Raw genomic sequence first — 22,654 nt, 5'->3', positions numbered from 1 at the left:
CATGTTGACATCACACTTACAATAGTACTCTCCATCTTTAATTTGATCACATTTACAGTAATCTCCATCTTCAACTTCATCTTCCATAGAAACTTGAGCGGAGTCTACATCAATCAATCTTGGCATGTCCATCACTGGATTCGGATTCTATTAAGTTTCAAATACAAAATCATCAAAATTCAAACACAAAAATTTATCATATAATTAATTAAGTAGTTGACTATCCTTTAAGCTCGAAGTTTCAAACATCAAATCCAAGCAAAGTTTTGATTATTAGACGGAACATATTAAATACTACTACTATTCGAAGCTCAGAGATATATTTGAGAAACCAAAAGAAATTTATATATAATATAAAGCTAGGCATAGATAAGGTGATGTGGCACTCTCTATGACCAAGAAACACAATTATCTTTTTTTTCCTTTTTTTGACATGTTTTCTATTTTTTTCTACACTAAAAAAAAAAAAACTCTCGCTCATTTAACTCTCTTAATAATTGTGTTAAATGGCTATGTTAATTAGATTACTCTTTCAGTTACATACCTCTTTGTATTCCAAGCATTGATAGAAAACAAAAAAAGAACGGCCGAATGGACATGAATGGGCAGGCAAAATTCAACTACTATAAATTTTAGATGTTGATCTTCCAACCTGTAGTGTAGGCATCCAAATTCACCTGTATGCAACAATTTTGTATGTAATAGTTTGCTAATGATATCTACCATTTTCTTATTTGCATAATGTAATATTGGAGTTTTCGTTGATCTACTCCTTTTCCAGGGCCTAAAATTCTCTTTCTTTTGTTATTTGTTACCACATAAGGCCAAAAAAACCCAATGGAAAAAGATAATTCATACCATTCACATTGTATCCATTTTCTTATTTGCATAGTGTTATAATAAGTTATATTGAAGTTTTTGTTGATCTACTCTTTCCCCAGGCTTAAAGTTGTTTTTCATTAATTCTTTATTACGACATTAAGGAAAGAAACCTAATGGAAAAAGGTAATTCGTATCATTCAGGTTAGAAGGCAGGCTCTCAAGGTTTGTGATTCAATTCATGATGATTCCAATCATTATAGATTTTTGCAACATAATATGCAAGGATTTTAACAAACTTTACACAAGCATGCAGGGAGTATTTAAAGAGAGGTTGCCCCACGAAGTAATAGGTTTTTGGAAGTGCTAAGAATTTTCAGGAATGAAGGTAACACAGTATGATGAATTCGAAGTGTGAGGGTCAAAGCACTTGATATGGCACCTCTCAATAGCCAAGAAATGTATTTATATTTTTTTTTGGCACTTCTCAATAGCCAAGAAATGTATTTAACTTTTCCCCCCTTTGTTTTAGTCTTTCCTCTAATTTTTCTATTAAAAAATGATTGTGCCTATAGATTAAATGCAATCAACCCCACGTAGTAGCAGTAACTAAAGGCCGATATTTAAGACTTAACCTTTGCAATAAAGTCATCAAACCACGTAGCTGCTGTCTTAATAACCCACGTAGCAGCAACCTTAATGATAATCACCTTAATGTGCATTACACTTGCATATTTAGAATATGCATGAAAATTATAAATTGCATTATTAATAGCTTAAAAATTTAAAGAATACCTTCAAAAATATATGATTGTAAAAGAGTTCGGTTAATTTCAATAACCGCGCAAAGCGCGGGAAAGTACACTAGTAAAGTTAAATATAACAAACATCAGGTCCGGTTCAATCATACTCCTTAATCCAGTGAGCAGGAAACAACCCACTCAAAATGTTGCATTTCAGTTTTTTCATTATGTTCCACTGCGGAACCGAGTTCCATTTGAACATTAATCACTAGTGGAAATGGTTAAAAAAAAAAAATGACAAAATACATTGACATAAGAAATTAAAAAACAGCAAGATTAGGCCATTCATCAATAAAACCAAGATAAAAACTAGAAGCGTGTTCACACTCACCTTCTTGTAAATTGTACCATCTTCTTCAACATGCCATCCAGCTTCCTCACAGAGAGCCATGAGAAGGTCATTGGTATCAGCATGCTTCGGAAGTTTGTAGTTTCCGTGAGCTCGGAGACCGGCAAAGATTTTGTGTGCTACAGTTCGGCGTCTCTGCTCCCTTTGCTGATTTTTCTGCCTCTCTCTATCGGAAGGAAAACGGAGCTTAGTCACCACCCTGCCGTCTTTAGCGGTTCGGTGAACCACCCACGGCCCTCTGCTAGTTTTTATGCATCCTCTAAGACTACTTGCTTTCTTATCTTCCACCATAGTTTTGAGTTTTGCTTCCAATCTTAGCTATAGTTTGTTTTGAGTCCTCTTCTAGTTCTAGGTAGCAGTAGTAATTTATAGTAGTAGAAAGACAATATGCAGACAAATTAGGAGTACAATAAAGTGGACAACATATATTCCTCCAGTTTGGTGTGAGTACTATATGTTCAGTGATTTTTGTAATTTCAAAATATTTTACACAAACCTTACTGATTGATCAAACGAGGGAATTTTATTTCAGTTGGTGTTTTCATTTATAGAGTTCTCAGCATTGACAAGTGTTGGATATAATTAACATTTCTCCTCTAATTTTCTAGTATTTGAGACTTTATCTCTAACTCATGAAATAAAATATAATCGCTATTAAGTTCCTTTTTAATTGGCTTTAGATGTTAGATTTGGTTTTAATGATACCAACTTAATAATTAGTTAAGGTATTTTGAATAATAACGTTAGTTGAGACAGGAAAAACAAATATTTCTATAATTGGCTAAGAAAACACCAAAAAAAGCATGGAGAAATTGGCAGTGAAGATATTCCATGCAGAATAGCAAGCTAATATTCGTTGCTGTCAGAAATTAAGACATTATTTCAGGTGAGAGTACATTTTTTTTTCTGAATTTTTGATCTTCTTCCCCATTTTGTCCAAATGTCACATATGGGGAATCAAAGAATAAATATAGCACACTACCAGCCTTCTTTCTGATGCACTCAGACAAAAAGCACACTCTTTTTATCATAAAACTACAAGTAATATGGATCTTTATACAATAGTATATATATATTTTGGAAGGTTGTCAAAAATAAGCTTTCCACCAGTTTTTAATTGTTTACATTCAAACCATGTAAAGTGTTTAGGTTGAGTTACGAGTCCAATTGAGTTTTGTTACAACACATTTTTGCTACATCACGACGTCCAAGTTTCGCTGAGTACAATTCGTATTTTTTTTGTTTTCACTTGGTATTCGGTATATATCCATATTAATCCCAACTAATTTGAATTCGCACGGCATACGATTCATTAAGGGAGGAAGCGTTGCCTACTATGATTTTTTTCACAGTAACAATTCGAACAAGATTTGTGATTGAGGATAGAGGATTAATCACATCCATCCCACCACGATCAATGGTGGTAACACAATTCATACTCAATATTAACTGAACAAGTGTCTACTTGTACTCTTCTTAATAGTAATGTAGAATTTAATGAGATTAAATGATTCGAATATGAATATGTTAATACCAATTAAGTTTGAATGCAATTAAGATTCAAGAACTAAAAGATCGATAAATTTGAAAAATATAAAGATACTCAATAACTAACTTTTAAGAAATAAGAATCAATAAGTTAAATTAATAGAATAAATTTTCATTGTGATTAACAATATAGTCTCAATAAGTTTTTTTATTTTAAAAAAGAACTAATAATAGGCTAAATTAATATGTCTTGTAGGCTCATAGAGCAACATAACAATTAACAACCTAGACGAGATTAAATCCATTCTAAAACAATTAAGATAATATTATATTCCAATGCAATTAAGAACTAGTAGGTCGAATTTACTCAAAGAAAAAGTGTACGAGTATATATTTAAATTAATGCTAAATCGGAAATTGGTATAAGTATCAGTAGATTAAACAAACAATTGCTTTCTAATAAATTCATTAAAAACGAAAAATTAATAGGTTAAATAACAATTAACCTACACGTGATTAAGAACTACTCCCCTATCCTACTTTTTGTGGCACAATTACCATTTGGAGGATGAAAGAGATTTTTCTTTGAGCGTCATTTTTTTTATATGTCTTTTAAATATTTTGAATAGTTAATTATCGTGACTTCTAGTACTTTTATGCAGTTTCTAAATATGTAAATATTATTTCAAAATACTTGAAAATTCTATACAGAATTTACACCTAATATTAGATAGTTTGATCCTCGTACTTCCAATCATCTCACGTAAACTGAGATGGAGGCAATAATAGCCAAATATACCCGGAAGATCTCCTTTTAAAAGGTCAAGAAAGAAAGAATTAACTGGAATTTAAGGATGTGGTTAAACAAGAAAATAAAATATAAGTTCAAACTTGTTTCGCTAAAAATAATGGAAATAAAACTTCATTTCCCAAATCCCGTTATTGCTTTTCGAGAATTGTTTTTTTGACTGAGTCACTAGTCATCCTGAGAGTTTAAGAAAAAGCGAAAAAAAAAAAAAAAAAGTTCTGGTTTCTGAAGAAAGAATGGAGAGAAAATAGGTTATTAAACTTTCTATTGGATCTCACAAAAGTAACCCTTTTTGATGAAAGAATCTTCTCTGTTGTCTCATGTTTTCTGTCTAACCAAACAAGGAAAAAGCTACCATTTTTTTTTTTATCATTTTTAAAAATATGGTCGTATCATAATTGGGTTATGTGTCAAAAAATATATATAACCAGCCTTATTCCTTACTACTATATTCTACAATTAGGGGACTATGTAAATATAAGTACTTATGGCGGTTTGTAATTAACCATTAATCTCTAGTATTTATTTTAGCATTTTATTTGAACTGTGCTCATATTTATTTTTGTAATTCATCTTATTGTATATTGTAGTCCTAGAAGTTTGCATATATTAATTAATCATTTCCTTATGTTCTTCTTTTAGTCAGTTTGATGTTTCTTTCTGAAAATACATTTCAATTATTAAATATAGAAGACTTAACAAATTTATAGAATTACCAAAAGCGTTTAGAGTTATGATTCCCTTCAACTTCTTATAGATGAAAAATGTGTTAAAAAAACATTTATTTATTTTCTTTCTTATATTATAATTGAAAAGAGATTTTTTATGATTTTGTAATTAAATAAAGAGATTAGGGTGCAAATCATTTTGAAAAAGAAAAGGATAAGATGTAAATCGTAAAGAGTGTACACAATGAAATTTAGTTACTTAACAACCAAATTTGATTGAGTAAATACTCAAAATACCCTCAACGTTCACTACAGAAATTTTAACGACCACTTCTTAACGAAGGGACATATTTACAAGTGTTTTATTTTTTATTTTCTAATAAACAATCATAATATCCCATCGTTAAAAAGTGCAACATTTGTTAAATTATTGAAGAAAACAAAAAACTAAACTTTTCCCCTTTGTTTTCTAATTCCTACACCTCCCTTAAAATTGGAAAAGAAAAAAAAACCCTGAGTCATTAACAAACTTGACACTCACAACGCTTTCTCTGTTTGTTCGCTTGACACAAAGCTAAGGAACCATGGTCCATGGACTCAAATTTACATGTTTTGTGAATGAGGTTAGACCCTAGACTTATATCCAACGGAGTTCTTGGTAAGGTTTTTTCAACATAAAAATTATTTTAATTCGAGGCTTCTGTTACGTAGAAAACTATGTGTCGACAAAGAGATGATTTGAGATGGTGCACCCTTATTTTTCAAGTCGAGGATTGAGGACCCATAGTGGTACTTAAGGTTAGAGGAGAAAGAAGAAATATGCGGGTGTGGTTTGGAATTTATCAATCGAAAGCATTGGGATTTTTTTTTTTTAATTGATGCGGCTTTATTTACAAGGCGTCTCACCTATATACTTTCTTAGTACTAAAGAAATACTCTTCACCGGCAATGTCTATGTAGTGTTTATAATTATATATGCCTTTAATTGAAATGGATGTTTCAAAAGTTGGAATATTTTTTTATAACAAGTGTGCAAAATTATGAAATTATATCGGAAAATGGAATAGAGAAAGGTGATATTCTTGTTAAAAAGATAGTCCCTTTATCATTAGCAAGATGTAAAAAGGTATCAAACATCAATATTCATAAAATAGTACTCCTTCTTGTGTGAAGGTGTTTGGCTAGATCGGAGTTTAAGCCATAGATATTTTGTATGACTAGATATCATCTTATTAAGGATAAATGTAAACTTTAAACTTTTAACTAGCTTTTATACCTTATTAATTAATAATGTTTGGAATTTTCTTTAGGCGATTGTTGTTACTTTGACTTAATATTTGTCCGGTTTGTTTTATATATATCAAATTAATTTCGTTTTGTTAAAGAAAATTTAATTCCGGTAAAAGTATTTAGTTTAACGGAGATTGGATTGGAATCAATATATGAATACAATCCCAAGAGGTTCATTCACCATTCACTAAGTTGTATATATAAAACATGTGATAGGACTAGCGGATGTGAGTAATATCATTTTAATAAAACAAGCGGTGGGGCCACCAAGTCTGATTAAGTTTTAGTATGTGATCTTGGAATAGCCTTTCCAAATTTTTTAGTGTACGATTTAGTGTTTAGTAGATTCTCGCCTTTATTTGGCTCTCTTGTTTTACGATTGCCCGTTTTACTTTGTGTTCTTCTATCGAGTGTCGATTCCACGTGTAATTACGTGGAGAGGAGGGCTTTCCCGAAGGATAGCTTGACTTTAATTTCATGGATCCAACATTCGGGTATAATGATTTGTGAATCTAATGTTTACTAATTACGTCGATGAGCATGAGGCTTTCATAATGGAGATCTCGGGTTCCAAATTCCACTCGACAACAATTTGCCTGCAGGTCGAGCTCGTCGCACGTTGCCTAGTGCGGGTTATCTACTCTTATGTGGTTTGTGAATTACACCGGAGGGCGGGTTTATCACGAGGGTAGCGGTACACGGGTTCCCATGTCATCAAAAAAAAATGTTTACTAAATTAGTATTACACCTTTTTCTATGGGATTTGGAGTCGGTTTGGAAAGGTTTTAAACTTTTTTTTAAAGAGCTATTCCAAACAGGCCCTTAATTTTAAGTTGCTTGAATGTTTTCAGTTGATGAATGTTTAGAAATCCTCCTTTGAATTAACTTGAAAAATAGTTGTGTTCAAGTTTTTGATGTTTCTAAAAAAAGAAAGTATGCTCGCTTCATATAAGGAAAGTTTATCCCTTTATAAAGGTTCGGTGTATAAAATACGGCTATAGAAACTTGAATTTGATAAATGATTTGCCTGATTATGGTCCCAAACCCGTTTAGTTGATATCTATTCATTTCTAGGAAATTATTCCCGGATCCTCTTATTTTAGTTTGAGAGATATGCCTTAGTCATGGAATTTATTGCGTCTAATTTTGGTTGTTGTCACTTTAAGTGGGATAAAAAAAAAAAAAAAAAAAAAAAAAAAGCATAAGTGTATATGTTATTTCCTGTTTGTATAGTCATGCTAGAACTCTTTAGTTGTCTGGAAAGTTTAAGTTTGTAATAAATTACTAACTCATTTTTGTTGTCTCTGGTAAGTATAAGTTGGGTTTATGAAGTGAAATCTAAAGCTACGAATAAATGTTTAGAATCTTTAACAATATACATCTTTTGTTAAAGTCATTTGCATCTTGAAATGAAATTAGGTTGACTTGAGACTGAGAGATTCCTGCTTTGTCTTGACATGTCTTTAACAAAAAAGGTCGGTATTACAAGAGCACAATTGGATTAATAGGAGTACTACTTGGTTCTTTGGCATTTAACCTTCCCATGATACCTCTGTGTATTTCTTTTTTCTTTTTAAAATCATGATTAAAAAGTCAATTGGCAAAGATCGTTATTTCTCTTGTTCATGTTCTCGTAGCTTAGCTGGTGCTAGACATAGCTATACATCTTGAATATAATTTCCATGTTTGAAGCTTTAGTGCTCTTCCTTGTTGAATTGGATTGCGTAATTTAACAATATATAGAGAAGTATATTAGAATTTAGGCTATGGACATTAACGGTTTTATTTGTTCTAATTTTTAAAACCTATTGCAATTATTTGGTAATTAGCTCCATTGTTGTTTGTTATGCTCCACTTGTAACCTTCAAAGTTAGTAAAATGACTTGTGGGGATTAAGGTCTATGCGGTCAGTCCTTAAACCACCATGAAAATCTATTGTTTTTAAATGACTAAGCCGTTTTTCTTCCAAATCTTTGCTATTAACTTTTTCCGCTATAAAAATATTTATTTGCTATGTTAAAGTGTCTCAATACTAGCTAATTGCCAAGTTCTCAATTCTTTGGATTAAAGTACTTCTTTAAGTATTTGACATTTTTGTTTATTTTTGACGGACTAGGTAAATGATGTGCTTTATGTGATTTTGTTACGAAGCTAACCTCTAAATTTTCCCGTAACAATTCATTTTCTTTTGGAAGGTGTTTTACCAATTAAGAGCTGCATTGTCACTATGTTCGTGATCTCGAATCTCTAGAGTCTGGATTTTGACTTACTCTATTTTGAAAGGTTTCATCTTTCTCCTTTATCTAATTGTATGTTTGTCCGTTCTTTGAAAGTATGCGATCTTTTTATCTGTCTCAGTGTAAAAAATAGTGAACAGCGGTTCACTTTGTTGTTATTTGCTTGTTCCTTCCATAGAATCTATGATGCGGTTGTGAATTCTTTTATTTAGAAAACTCTGAGCCATGAAGTTTTAATTATGGGAAAAGGTTTCTTAGTATTTCTAATTTTAGTAGATGGTGTGCTTCACCACTTCTCTCTATACCTATTGTTGAGTGTGTATTCTTTGGTTAATAACATATTAATTTTGTCATATTTCCTTGCTAGATGGTGTGCATGTACGAGGATATGCCTCATTGTTTGGACAGAATAACCATGTCTAGAGTTCCACAAAACTTAGCATAATGGCTATCTGTTTAAATATACGTATTTATGAGCCGGAATTAGGTGCATACTAAAATTTTAGTGGTTATATGAAAGGCAAGGTTGTATTAAAATGCCGGATATCATTCATGATTTTCAAAAGAATAAGAGGAAAACTTTATTTGAATCTAGCTTACCCACGACATATGATGTGTATTACTATTGTCTGCTAGCTAATTAATGAAAAGGGTGCTAGGACCTTCTTTTCGGTAATTTCCCAAGTCTAGTTATGTTGCCATTTTGTGGTTGATTTTATTGTGCACAAGCGGTGCCAAGTAGATGCATTTACAATATGTGAATAGCTTTGTATTGGTTTAATTGAGAGCTAAGATGCCTTTTATTATCATATAAGTACGCGTGCCGTAAGGATTGCATCTTTAGCTTTAATAATCAAAATAGCAAAAAAACATTCCCCGAGACTATACATGTAAAAGCAACACGTCTTAGGGAACTCGAGCTATTCAAAGTTACTCCCTTCGATATGACTACTCCGATTAGAAAAGTTGCTATTAAATTGTTATGTGTAAAGGTTGGTTACAAAGCCTTTCATTACTTATTGGAAACTAAAAACAAACTAAGACTTGAATATGTGGAGAGAAAAGTAGTAGCTATTAGGAATAAATAGCTAATTAGTATGTTATTAAATTAACATGAACTTGTTCGTTTCAACAGATCAAGAATCCAAATTCTAAAGAGCTCGTCTTGGAAGAAGGTGCAAAGCAAGTTGAAGCAGCTGAAAGTATTAGAGAACGCGTTGAAGAAACTGAATATGTTAAATAGGTTGAAGCAGCAAAGGAACATGTTTGCTGCTTCATTAGAGATTAGTTAAAGATGTTCGCATTTGTGCATGCTACAATAATAATTGCTCTTTTGTTAAGAGTTGACAATAGAATGTTAAACAATTTGGATGTATATACATTATGGTTGTGGAAGCTATGAATTGTTTTATGAAGATTGTTATTTTCTTGTTCTAAGATGTGTATGTATATGAAAAATGGCTGCTATTTAAATATACGGTACTTACCACATATCCTCCATGAAAAAATATATTTAATTATTTTTGTTAGAATTTCATATTAACGAAGGGAAATATGGTCTTTAAAACTCTATAACGACGGGTTTGTCAAATGGCTAAAGAGGCATTAGCGAAGGGAAAATTTGGTCGCTAAAAGTATCAATATTTGGATTTTTTCTTTGTCGACCGGATAAAGACCGGTCGTGAACTTTTAACGACGGAGCTTTTAATGACCGGCGACGACCGGATTTTGTCCAGTCGTTATCGATTAATAGCGACCGGATTGCGACTATTAACGACCATATTCCCTCTCGCTAAAGGCCACATTTCTTGTAGTGGTTTGACTAAAATCAACTACACGCCTAACCTTTGCGTTAGTCCTATTACCCCCGGACAATTTTTTTCGGTATTAAAATGCCCCTTTTTCTTTGATGTGGCGAATATGGCAACCTCCAATTATTAACCACCACACACGCTTGGCCCACGTGCCACATCTTTAATTTCCCCCCTTCCTCCATCCATCTACTCTTCTTCTTCAAATAATAATAAAAAAAAATCTCTCAATTTTCCATACTCCATTTTCAGTATGAGGATCCGAAAACCCATACCCAATTCTCCTTCATAGGGGTGGGCGTTCGGTTTTTCGGTTCGGTTTTTTCAAAGTTCGGTTCGGTTTTTCGGTTTCGGTTTTTTGAAAGTGGACACCGAACACCGCACCGAATTAGTTCGGTTCGGTTCGGTTTTTTGAAGTTCGGTTCGGTTCGGTTTCGGTTTTTTTTAGCAATTACACATCTCTCAATTTTATTTCCATTTTTCCTTCTTGATTGCTTCGAGTTACGGAGGTTTACTCTAGACTAAATGTTTGAAGGTTTGATGACTTTAGAATCCAACTATAGTGATCATCCACACATACAAGATAATATCTTCTATATACAAAATATAATGTATTATACAACGTATAATAAAATCATACGAGGTATATAAAATTTTATATAGTGTATAATCAAATTATGTGAGTTATATCTAATTTATTATAATAGGTGAAACAAATTATATGAATATTATTCTATGTATAACATTTTTATTATACTATATATAATAAAAATCAACACTCAAATTATTAGTATACTTGTATTCAATATCCTATAGTGTTAAATGAAACCGAGATTTTATTTTTTATGGAACAATGAAAGAAGTTGAGAATAAGGAGGAAGTAGAAAAGGTAAGAAAAAAACAGTGAAAAAAAAATCTTGCAAAATAAGGAGGAAGTATGAAATTGCATAAAAGCGATTATACTATGAACAACAAATAGGTATTGGAGTTATTCACGTACGAAGGGTTTCGTTATATATAGCAATTTGATTTACTATAAAACATTTAACTTGTCATGTAATGTTTAATAACATTTAGTTGCTAAGAGTATGTAAATATTATAATATTATTGTCTACTTATGTTTTTTTTTCCAAAAAAAAAAATTGTATTCATATAGTAAATTTTCAAAAAAAAAAAAAAAAAAAAAAAAAAAAAAAAAAACTTTGGTTTAACCGAAAAACCGGTGAACCGGAACCGAACACCGAAATTGTTATTTAAAAAAATCGAAAACCGAACCGAAAAATCGAAAAACCAAATTAATTCGGTTCGGTCCAGTTTTTCGATTTTCGGTGTTTATGCCCACCCCTACTCCTTCATCTTCATCATCATCATCATCATCATCTTCATTAGGAGTTGAAAAAAAAAAAATCACACCAACTTCCTTAAATCTGATCCAAACAAATCCAAATGTAAAAGGAAGCTTCCTAACACTAAGTAGAACAAAGTTCATCCATTAATTTGATCAAACAATCAAGAATTTAAAGAAACCCACTTGGTGTTCTTCATAGCTTTCTCCAAATTCCTAGCAATGGAGTTTAATTTTCTCCCCAAATCAACTCAAAGAATTAGTGCTTAAACAACTCCAACCAAGCAACAAGCAGGAACTCCAAACAAGCAACTTCCAATCAGATTTTCTTTAGCAAGATTAGATTTTCAACCTTGTATTTTTTTTTTCCAGATTTTTCATTTTTTTTTTCTTCAGATTTTTTTTTTTTTTTTTAATTTGATTTGGGAAAACAGTGATTATAAGAATAACTGCTAAGATTTGTGAGGAATTTGGGTCTTGAAATTGATTTTTTGTTTATTTTATGAGATCTTAGATGATCTTTTCTTTTAGTGGTATTAATTTGCTATATAGTACTTTTTCGGGGGATGGGTATTATTTTTTATGTTTTATGATTTTATAATGGGTGTTATTTTGACAAAAAAAATGAAGATGGGTATTAAATAGGGTGAAGAAGAAGATGAAGTAGCCTAAAAATGGATGAAATTTAAATTTATCTATGTGGCATCTATGTGGCAGTCTAGTTGGCATTTTAAAACACGTCTAGATGCTTTTTCTAAAGGCTATAACGCGCGGCGAAAGCCTAGTCACGCTCTTGTCCACATCAGCAAAAAGGACATTTTAATGTTTAAAAAAATTATCCAGGGAGTAATAGGACCAATGCAAAGGTTAGATGTGTAGTTGGAATTTTAGTCAAACGTTGAAAGGTATTTTGAGTATTTACTCAATTTGATTTGAAACTTAGAAGTGGTTGAGCCTATCCAGCACCAGAAAAGAAATTTATTTAACCTTTCTGTAAATATTTCATATCTCTTGGAATAGAAATTATCCAGTCATCTGAGTCTAGCAGCTATAGCATGACACAGCATGCCTAAACAATTGTCCTTTTAGAAACAAATCTCTGGCTAATAAACTTCTTGTGGTGTACTCCCTATGTTCACTTTTATTTGTATTAATGCTTTTAAAAATAGATTTTTATTTTTATTTGTCCAAGTGCGTATCAAGAGAAAAATAATTTATTTTTCCTGTTTTACCCTTAGCTTTAATTGGTCACTCCAAATCATTTTCCAAATCCAATACAATTCTACACCAATTAATATGATTATCATGATAAAATATGCACTTTATTTATTATTTCTTAAGGAGTGTGCAAAGTTCATAGTAGACAAGTAAAAGTCAACGGAGGGAGTATTGACTAGAAAATTAACTAGGTGCTCAAATACACATTTTTAAGCTATATCATCCTCAGTTAAACTTAAATCAACGGAGCATATCCCATCTGGTGCCAAAATAAATTTTACACCTTTTTCCCACATAACATAATTTGCAGGTTTAATTGATTAAGGGGAGAGGCAAATACTTCAAAATATGATCAGTTCAAAACATGCTTCAAATTAAGGAGCTTGGCAATAATATAAGGCAGAAAGTGATCAGTTCAAATTTGGGCTCTATTTGTTTGTTTTGCGTTCATCCACCTCAAAGGAATTTAAACTTTTACCAAAATTTTCCTTTTCACATGGACACGTTTTATTCTTAAAGTATATCACACAGAGACATATTTATACCTATAATTTTATAAAAGTTAAGTCGAACAGAATACAGTTTTACAAAATGTAATTAAGAAAAGAGCCGTCCTATTATATCATGCTAACATTATATGTAACCTGTTTGTTTTCCGCAAGCAAACTTGGCCCTTTCAGGCGGGGGCGGATTCGCCGTTACAATGTCGGATTCATCTGAACCCATTATTTTCAGCCCAATATAAACTTATGTGTAGAAATTAATAAAATTTATAAAAAATAGTAAATATGAACTCATAATTTTAAAGCTGAACATACAATTTAAATCAGATTTGCCTCTGCTATTAGGATGGATAGATCTCTCTTCCTCCTAGACTTTACTATAGGGGACAAACCAAACAGCAAACACGCACTCAAAATATTCTGAGTCAGTCATTTGTATTTGATATTTAGTAGGTAGGACCTCTAGTACAAATGTGTGTGATTTCAAGTTTTCTTTCTGCGCCAAGTTCATAGTTGAGAATCATGTCCTTTAGCACCACTGCTAATTCCAAATATTCTCCTCCGTAACTCTCTTGAAAATAGTAAAACAACTCTTTTTATCTCTCTTGACAAATTTTTAGACGTTTCTTTGTACCTTTTCTTTTGCCCATCCTCTTTACACTGGAAGTCACTTTGCACTTCATATGAGTATTCAATGTATTCCATCCTCTGCCTGCATGATCAGCATTCAAAAAATTTGAAAAACACAAGTGCTTTATTTGCTTTTTTATCCTCCTCTCCTCAGTAAGATCATAAGGTCTGTAAATGGGTTTGGCATGTGATGTCCAGGACCAGCCCAAGGGTAAAGCAGGTAAGGCAGCTGCTTTGGGCCCAATAGTTTTTGGGGAAAAGGACACATCGCGTGTCAATTGTCAAACTAATCTCACATTTAATCATTATTTGAGTACTTAATTTCACTAGGTATCCGTTCGGCCCAAAATAATGCGAAAAATGGCCGGTATTAAAAAAATAATGCCAAAATTTCGCCTTGCAAAGACTTTTATTGGCGACTAAAAAGCCTCCACTAAAGGGATGCTACAGCATATATACATATGTTAGAATTATATATACACTTTATATACAAAAATTATACATTTTATATATATATATATCTTTAATTAATCATACATTTATTTTACATAAATTATACGTTAATTATACATTTATTATACACATATTATGCAATTGATATGATATATATATTTTTACATATACAATAGTGATACATATTATATACCACAATGATACGGTTTCTATTATACATTTTTTATACGTATGGTACACTTTTTATACAAGGCGATACGGTTATATGCACATGCTTGAATTATATATATACACTTTATATACAAAAAATGATACATATTATATATACAAAAATGATACAATTTTCTATTTTATATCGGGGCGATTCTGTGTTGATACACATTATATACACAATGATACATATTATATACAAAAATGATACATACCTTAGTCATTCATATTTTATACGTTTATATATTACGGATAGATAGATACGTATTTTATACACAAATGACACATATTATATATAAAAATCGCCTTAAATATTTTTGTGTTTGAATTTTTATTTGAAAATTGTTTTATTTAAATAGCTAATGAATGAGATTAGTGTAATGAGTATAATTTGAATTTGAGAAAAATTGAGTTAGAGGGTAAATTATTTATGGCCGACCGGCCATATATGTCCTTTTCCCTAGTTTTTGGGGGGCCCCAATTTTTAGTATTAGTAGTAGTGGACTTAAAAGCTATTGGTTTAAAATAGGTTAATGTTTTAGAAAGTATGAGTACTGATTGACGTGACTGATTGAGTAGAAATAGGAAAATGTTCAGCTAAACTTTTGAATATGAACAATTTCCCATTTTGGGGTTATTTACTTTGTAAAGCTTACAAATTTACTTTCTTGAATTGTGAGTACAAAGACCTCTTTGTCCAAAGTTCTAGTTATTATTCTATAATTCTATAATTTCTAATCTAAAATCAGTTATTTTTAAAATTTTGTTTTACAGGTGTATATTATCTTTTTAATTATTTATTAGAATGTAAACGTGTCAATTAGAAAATATGAATTCAATTATTAAAAATTCAAAACAAAAAAAAGAATTGAAGCCTGAATCCCAAAAGGAGCTCTTGATATACTTTTAACAAACAATAAGCATTTTATTTAGCGGTAGTTTTTTAGATTGGTAGATGAGATGGTGAAAATTTGAAAAGACGTTATTTTAATCTTGAATGTTCTTTAAACTATAAATGTCACTATGATGTTTAACGATTTAGACTTATTTTTTGATTAAAATGGTTAAGAAATGTAGTAAAACTAGAAGACAATATTTATTCAGTCGGGTAAAAGAGTTTGATTCTTTTCAAATGCCTATATTATAAATAATTATAATAGGTTGTAAAATTGCTTTTCGTAGAAAGAAATTTTCTTAAAACCAAAATTCGTAAGATCTTACCTTTGATTAACAATGTCTATAGATATAAAATGGATTGACTATATTATCAGTTGAAAAAATGAATTATTAGAAGAAGTCGATTATAAAAAAAAAAAATTAACTTTGCATCTCAAAAGACTACATAAACTTCAAAGTAAAAATATATATGAATTTTTCTTTAAAAAAAGCGAAGGCTCTCATTTGAGTTTGAGCACAGGCGCAAACTTTCTTGCGCTTCTGGTAACATTAAATTTTGAATTTGAGCTTGAGATTGGAGATGAACAACAATTAGTGACTAAAAAATATTTTTACAAGATAAAAGTAATGATTTAATGTGATTATGGTCTAAAATAATGATAATTAATGAGTATTTTTAACAATATGTTAATGAAAAGATTGTGATGATTTGTTATTGATGATTTTTTTAAAAATAATTAATAATAAAACAAAAATTCTTAACATGAATAAGACAAGAAATTGGTGCGAACACCTATTTCATTATTCCTAAAGAGCACAATTTTCTCTTATTTATGTATTTTTAACTTAATTAGAGTGTTTTAAAGGAAAATTCAAATTTTGGCAGGAAGACCTAATTTTGGTCGAATTGGGCCAACTTGGACCCAATTCCGCCGATCCAATCAACTCCCAACCTGGTCCACCCAATTGTGGCTCAAAACTACGGCGTTTGACTAAGTTTTGAGATTTTAGCTTCAGCATTCGGAGATAGGTTTAGTTGAAATTTGAAGAAGAAAAAAAAGGAGCTTTTAAGTCGCGTTAAAAAATAGTTTTTGAAAATTGAAGTTGTATTTATGGACATGCATTTTACTTGAAAAATGTTAAAGTTTCGTGAGTGGATGGTTTGTTTTTATCCAAACCAGTTTTTGGAACTTGAAAATTCTTCTTTAAATTTTTTTTAAGAATTGATCAAATTTCATAAACAAACAATGTTTCCATATTTTTAAAGTAAAAAATATCTATATCCAAACGGGAGCTTATATTGTTTTGTTCCTCCTTTCTCTCTCCTTGTCATTACCTCTACATCAATCACCCTTTCTTCCTCTTTCCTCCATCCTCCGCCTCTCCCTACCATCATTGTCACCATCACCTTCACCACTATCTTCCTTTCCCTTTTTCTCTTTCTCGCTTTCGCCATTCTCATCATCATTTTCAGTGACACATCCATAATTTTTAAGTTATAGGTGCTCAACTATTCCTAATCTGAAATTGCTACTAAAATTGAGTGCTCAATTAACATATTTGTAAAAATTACTAGGTTCTATATAAATGGTAGTGTTGGCTCCAAAATGTAATGGGTGCTCAAGCACCCACTACCAACATAGATCCGCTATTGACCATCTCCACCACTAGGAGGGAATATGTTAAATGATTTGAACATGGAACACAAAATACCATTTTAATGCAATCATATAGTCGCAAAGGGTCAAATGAGGAAGGAGAAAGAAAGAGCCATTGACGGTAGAATTAATATAGTGATAAAGAGGGAGAAAGAGGGGGAAAAAACTCAAAATTAGGGAGAACCATCAAATTTGCCTTTTTGAACTATGTGAAAGGCTCAAATTTATCTTTTGTTTTAAAAATTAATTAATTACGGGATACGTGACATTAACAAGTGCTAAGCTTTTGTCATTTGAAAATAAGGGCAAAGCACATACACACACACACACATAGATTCACTTTTTAGCATGCTTATTTATTAAAAATAAATTTTGTTTTATCCATTTCACATATCAAGAGAAAAATAATCTGTTTTTGTTTTACATGAACGTTAATTATTCATTCTGAATCATTTTGCAAATTCAATAAAATCATACACCAATTAATATGAGTATAATGATAAAATATACACTTTATTTATTACTATATTTCTTATGAGGTGTGTAAAGTCTATAATGAGCAAGTAAAAGTGAATGGATGGAATATATTATTTTAATATATATAAGCGCCGATCTGAATTTTAGTCGTCCTCATGGCTCTTAAGAGTACAATAGGATGGCTACATGTGGCTGTTGCTATGCAAAATCTTACTCCTTATAAAGTTTTGTGAGACTGTTATTTTTAGACAAAATGGCCTGTTTGCTGGTCCCACCAAACTACTACCTCTCTATTTTTCTTCATACACTTGTGCCTCTTTTCTTTTAAGCTTTGCATTTTCTCCTCTTCCTTTTTCATTTCTATGCTCGCTGGTCCAAATCTTCATTTTGCTTTTGGAGAAAAATGTTTTATTCTTTGAATGAAGTTAATGAAAGTAAGTTAGAGTTTCACCATTTAAATTTAGCAAGCCAATAAAAAATTTTTTTATCGATAAATTAAGTGAAAGTAAAAAATAAATTATAATTCTTCAAATTTGGGCTCGGGTTTATGTTTTTTTCTCTAGTCCTTTAGATTTGGTCTCATTCTTTATGTTTTCAACCCTTAATCATTTAGTTTTTTCTGAATTGAATAGAAATTTTTGTGAATAATTTTTGCTCACTCATTTTAAATTTATGATATATTACATTCTGTACTTAAAAAGTAGATATTCTTTGAGAGTGTGAAAATGAAAGTAGTAATATGATAAAGATCGATTATCTTTCAAATCCTTATTTGGTTAATCATTCATTCTTCTTTGGCATAAACTATATAGGAAGAACTAGCGATTCTTGAGGTTCATTTTGATTCTTGAGGTTAGAATTTTGATGAATTTAAATTTTCCTTAATTTAAGCTAAAACTAAGTTTTTAATTAGCATAAACTCTTGCCAAGAAATTATAAATGATATTAAAACTCGATGCATGTGTTTCTATCTATAAGTAAAGAAATTATATGCTCACGATACAAATTATATTTCTAAAATATCTATTTTATATCTTGAATTTGGATCCAAGTTTAGCGCTGGCTTCATGAAACTAGTAGTAATATATATATATATATATATTTTTTTTTTGAACTGGCTCCCTAAGATATATTATGACTAGGGCTGGACATAAATACCGAAAATCGAAAAATCGAACCGAAACGATAATACCAAGACCGAACTAGTTTGGTTCGGTGTTTGAATGTCCAACGTAAAAAATTAAAACTAGAAATAGCAGAAGCGAAGTTTGATAAAACAGGCAGAAAAACCGAATGCGTCTTGAAATTTAATACATTACCCAAAAAATTAAAATAGTCCGGAGCCCATTAAGTTTTAAAAGCAAAAAAACTCAATGAATAAGTCCTCTTTTGCATTTGTATCCCCCGATTTTTCACTTCAATTAGAGAAAATTAAATATCATAACAAAGAAATGTGTCTTGGGGATTAATGTATGTCCTTTATGTGTTTTCTTAATTATTCTTACGGTATGTATATAACACCTTCTGTGTCATATGTCATGATTATAGTTTTGTTCTTCGTATCCTTGTTTGTTTGATTTTTTATTTCAATTTATCGAATTTTATGTTTTATTGCTTTTGAGAATATGAATTAGTGTCAATGGAATCGCTTCTAATATTATATCAAAAAAATCGAATTGAAAAAATCCAAATCAAATCAAACCGAAACCGAAAGAACCGAACTAGTTTGGTTCGGTGTTCGATTAATAAGACACACAAAAAAATCGAATTCGAAATAACCAAATCGAAATTTAATAAAATCAGAAAAAATCGAACGCGCTCTAATCATGACACATGAATAATGAATTTTGTGCAGCTTTCTCTGGCATGCAGTTTCTTTTTACCTACTCATACTGTGCTCAGAAGTCTGGAAATTATGAGAGTCAGAAAAACACGCAGGGGTTCAATTCCCAAAAAGTCTCTCTCAACCTCACGACTACATTAATGGCGGAAGACTAATGATGAAAATCCGGATTTGCCATAAATGCGATGTGTACAATACGCCATTTACACTCTTTAATTGTTCACCTAATACCTGTTCTTTGTCTTTACATTACATTATGAAAAAAGCAAAAAAACTTCATCCATAATCTCCAACAGGTAAAACTAAGGAGTTCTATTCAATTACCTTTTGCTTCCTCTAAAAATTATTAAAATTAGATACGTTGGCCATCACTTTAAACACGTAATTGGAACCAATAACAAAAAATAATTAAAATTAGGGTGGAAGTTTAGTAGATAGTAGAGTATTGTTTTGCGTATCTGTTTCTTGGTAGTCGTAGTATTTCTCTAGTAGTTTATGTCCTTTGATTACTGTTACCATATATTATTGTCTCTTGTTCTTTGCTCTGCGTATTGTTTTATTGTAGTTAATGTTTTTTTTCACATGCTTTGATATTGCTTTACCTTGAATCGAGGGTATCTTAGAAAACAACTCTGCGGCTCCCAAGGTAGGTACCTACCACCCTCACTAGATCACACGTGAATTATATTACGTATGTTGTTATTGTAACTAAAAATTACTAGAATCTCGAATGCAAAACTTTAAATTAAGAGATTAGAAGCATATTGATAATCGATATTAGTTCTAGAAATTTAAGTGGTGAAAACACCCCTAAACTTGTGGCATTTAGTATCTTTAATTAGTGACTGCTGAGCCCCTCTTAAAAACACCTCTAATCTTGGCTGATTTAAATTCACCCCAGTATTAGGACACCTCGGCAACGTGAATCCACACGCTGTCCACTTGGCATTTTCTTGCTATGCCATGTGGCAACATGGGGTGAATTTAAATTCAGTTTGCCAATATTAGGGAGATAATAGTCAAAATACCCCCCAACGTTTGACCAAAATGCCAACTACCTGACTAACACTGCGTTAGTCACAATACCCCCACTGGACAAAAATTTTCGGTATTAAAATGCTCCTTTCTTGCGATGTAGATCCAAATATATGTACACGATTAACGAGTCTTGTCACGCGCGGCGCAGCCCGCGTGCCACGTCTTTAATTTCCCCATTTTTTATTAATTTACATTCTAAAGTATCTTTTCTTCTTCTTCTTCAAAAAAAAAAAAAAAAATCTCTCAATTTTCCATACTCCATTTTCGGTATGAGGATCAAAAACTCATACCCAATTCTCCTTAAATCTTCATCAACGTCATCATCGTAAATCATTATCATATTTCGTATTAGGAGTTGAAAAAAAAAAAATCACACCAACTTTCTCAAATTTGATCCAAAAAACTCAAATGTGAAAGAGCTTCCCAACACCAAATAGAACAAAGTTCATCCATTAATTTGATCAAACAATCAAGAATTTAAAGAAACCCACTTGGTGTTCTTCGTAGCTTTCTCCAAATTCTAGCAATGGAGTTTAATTTTCTCCCCCGAATCAACTCGAAAGAATTAGTGCTTAAACAACTCAACCAAGCAACAAGTAGCGACTCCAAACAAGCAACTTTCAATCGATTTTCTTTACAGGGTTAGATTTTCAACTTTTTTTTTTTTTTTTTCCTGATTTTCGTTTTTTTTCTTCGATTTTTTTTTTTAATTGATTTGGGAAAAAACCCAAATGTGAAAGGAAGCTTCTTAACACCAAGTAGAACAAAGTTCATCCATTAATTTGATCAAACAATCAAGAATTTAAAGAAACCCACTTGGTGTTCTTCTAACTTTCTAAATTCCTAAAAAATGGTTTAATTTTCTCCCCAAATCAACTCAAAGAATTAGTGCTTAAACAACTCCAACCAAGCAACAAGTAGCAACTCCAAACGAGCAACTTTCAATCGATTTTCTTTAATAAGATTAGATTTTCAACTTTTTTTTTTTTTTAGATTTTCTTTTTTTTTTTCTTGTTTTTTTTTTTTGAATTTGATTTGGGAAAAAAAGATTATAAGAATAATCACTATCCTAGCTCTAAATTTAAATGGGTATTTTTTGGGCAAAAGAATGGAGGGTTTTAAAATTTGGGTGAAGAAGAAGATGAAGTAGCCTAAAAATGGGGGGAATTTTAAAATTTTACTAGTCATCTAGGGGCCCCTTTTTGCTCCCCAAACACGTCGATCTTTTTTTAAAGGTATAACCCCCACGGGGTATAGCCTTGTCCACATCAAAAAAAAGGAGATTTTAATCCCAAAAAAATTTTCCGGGGGGTAATGGACCAACGAGGTTAGGTGTGTAGTTTATTTTAAACGTGTATTTGACTATTATCTCCAATATTGGGGTGTTTTTAAGTGTAGCAATATTTTGGGGGCTAAAGTAATAATTCGTGTCAAGTTTAGGGGTGTTTTCACTACTTACCTAATTTCTACCCCCCCCCCATGAATTATCCACTAAAAAGACCGCGTCCAAAGGAAATAAGGCCCAAACCCGAACCGGTTTTTCCCAACGGACGGAACGGGAACGGGCCCAAGAACCGGGGGAAAAGGGGTTTAAAGGTTGAACCTTTAATTACCTTGGGTCCCAAAATTTTAGGAACCAAGTTAAACCTAAAAAAACCCCACGTTAAAACCGGGGAAAAGGAAAAAAAAAAAAAAAAAAATATTGGGGGCGAGGATTTGGCCCATTTTAAAAGGCCTTGCCAAACCCATTTTTTTAATTTTTCCCCCCAATTTTTTTTTTTTAAAACTTTAACCCATCCCCCCCTTTTTAAACCCTTCTTCATTTTCATTTTAATTCACCCAATTCACTTTCTTCATCTTTCTCTCAAATCTCAACTTCAATTATAATTATTTTGTAATAACTAGCCACAAAATCTTTTTATAGTTTCAACTTTTAATTATTAATTTTGAAATTTTAATATTGTGTGGGGTTGGGGATTTTTTTAACAATCCAAATAGTTTTTGGGTTTGCAAATTTTGCCTTGACTTTCTGAAATTAACCAATTTGGTACCTTCGTTCCAACTCTATCTTTATTTTTAATTTTAATTTTCGCAATTTAATTTGGAAT

At 31.4% G+C, this 22,654-nt stretch overlaps 1 long non-coding RNA gene across 1 annotated transcript; it reads left to right on the top strand.

The window, feature by feature from the left end:
* The first annotated feature begins 6,669 nt into the window (after window positions 1-6,669).
* On the top strand, window positions 6,670-9,893 carry LOC132050908 (uncharacterized). Its single transcript, XR_009413519.1, has 2 exons — window positions 6,670-6,719; window positions 9,598-9,893. It is a non-coding gene; the product is annotated as an uncharacterized LOC132050908 (long non-coding RNA).
* The last annotated feature ends 12,761 nt before the right edge of the window (window positions 9,894-22,654 follow it).

Source organism: Lycium ferocissimum, chromosome 3 (genome assembly GCF_029784015.1).
Source record: "Lycium ferocissimum isolate CSIRO_LF1 chromosome 3, AGI_CSIRO_Lferr_CH_V1, whole genome shotgun sequence".
NCBI lineage: Eukaryota > Viridiplantae > Streptophyta > Magnoliopsida > Solanales > Solanaceae > Lycium > Lycium ferocissimum.
Note: the sequence above shows the minus strand (reverse complement) of the source record. Positions and strands in the feature narration are given on the sequence as shown.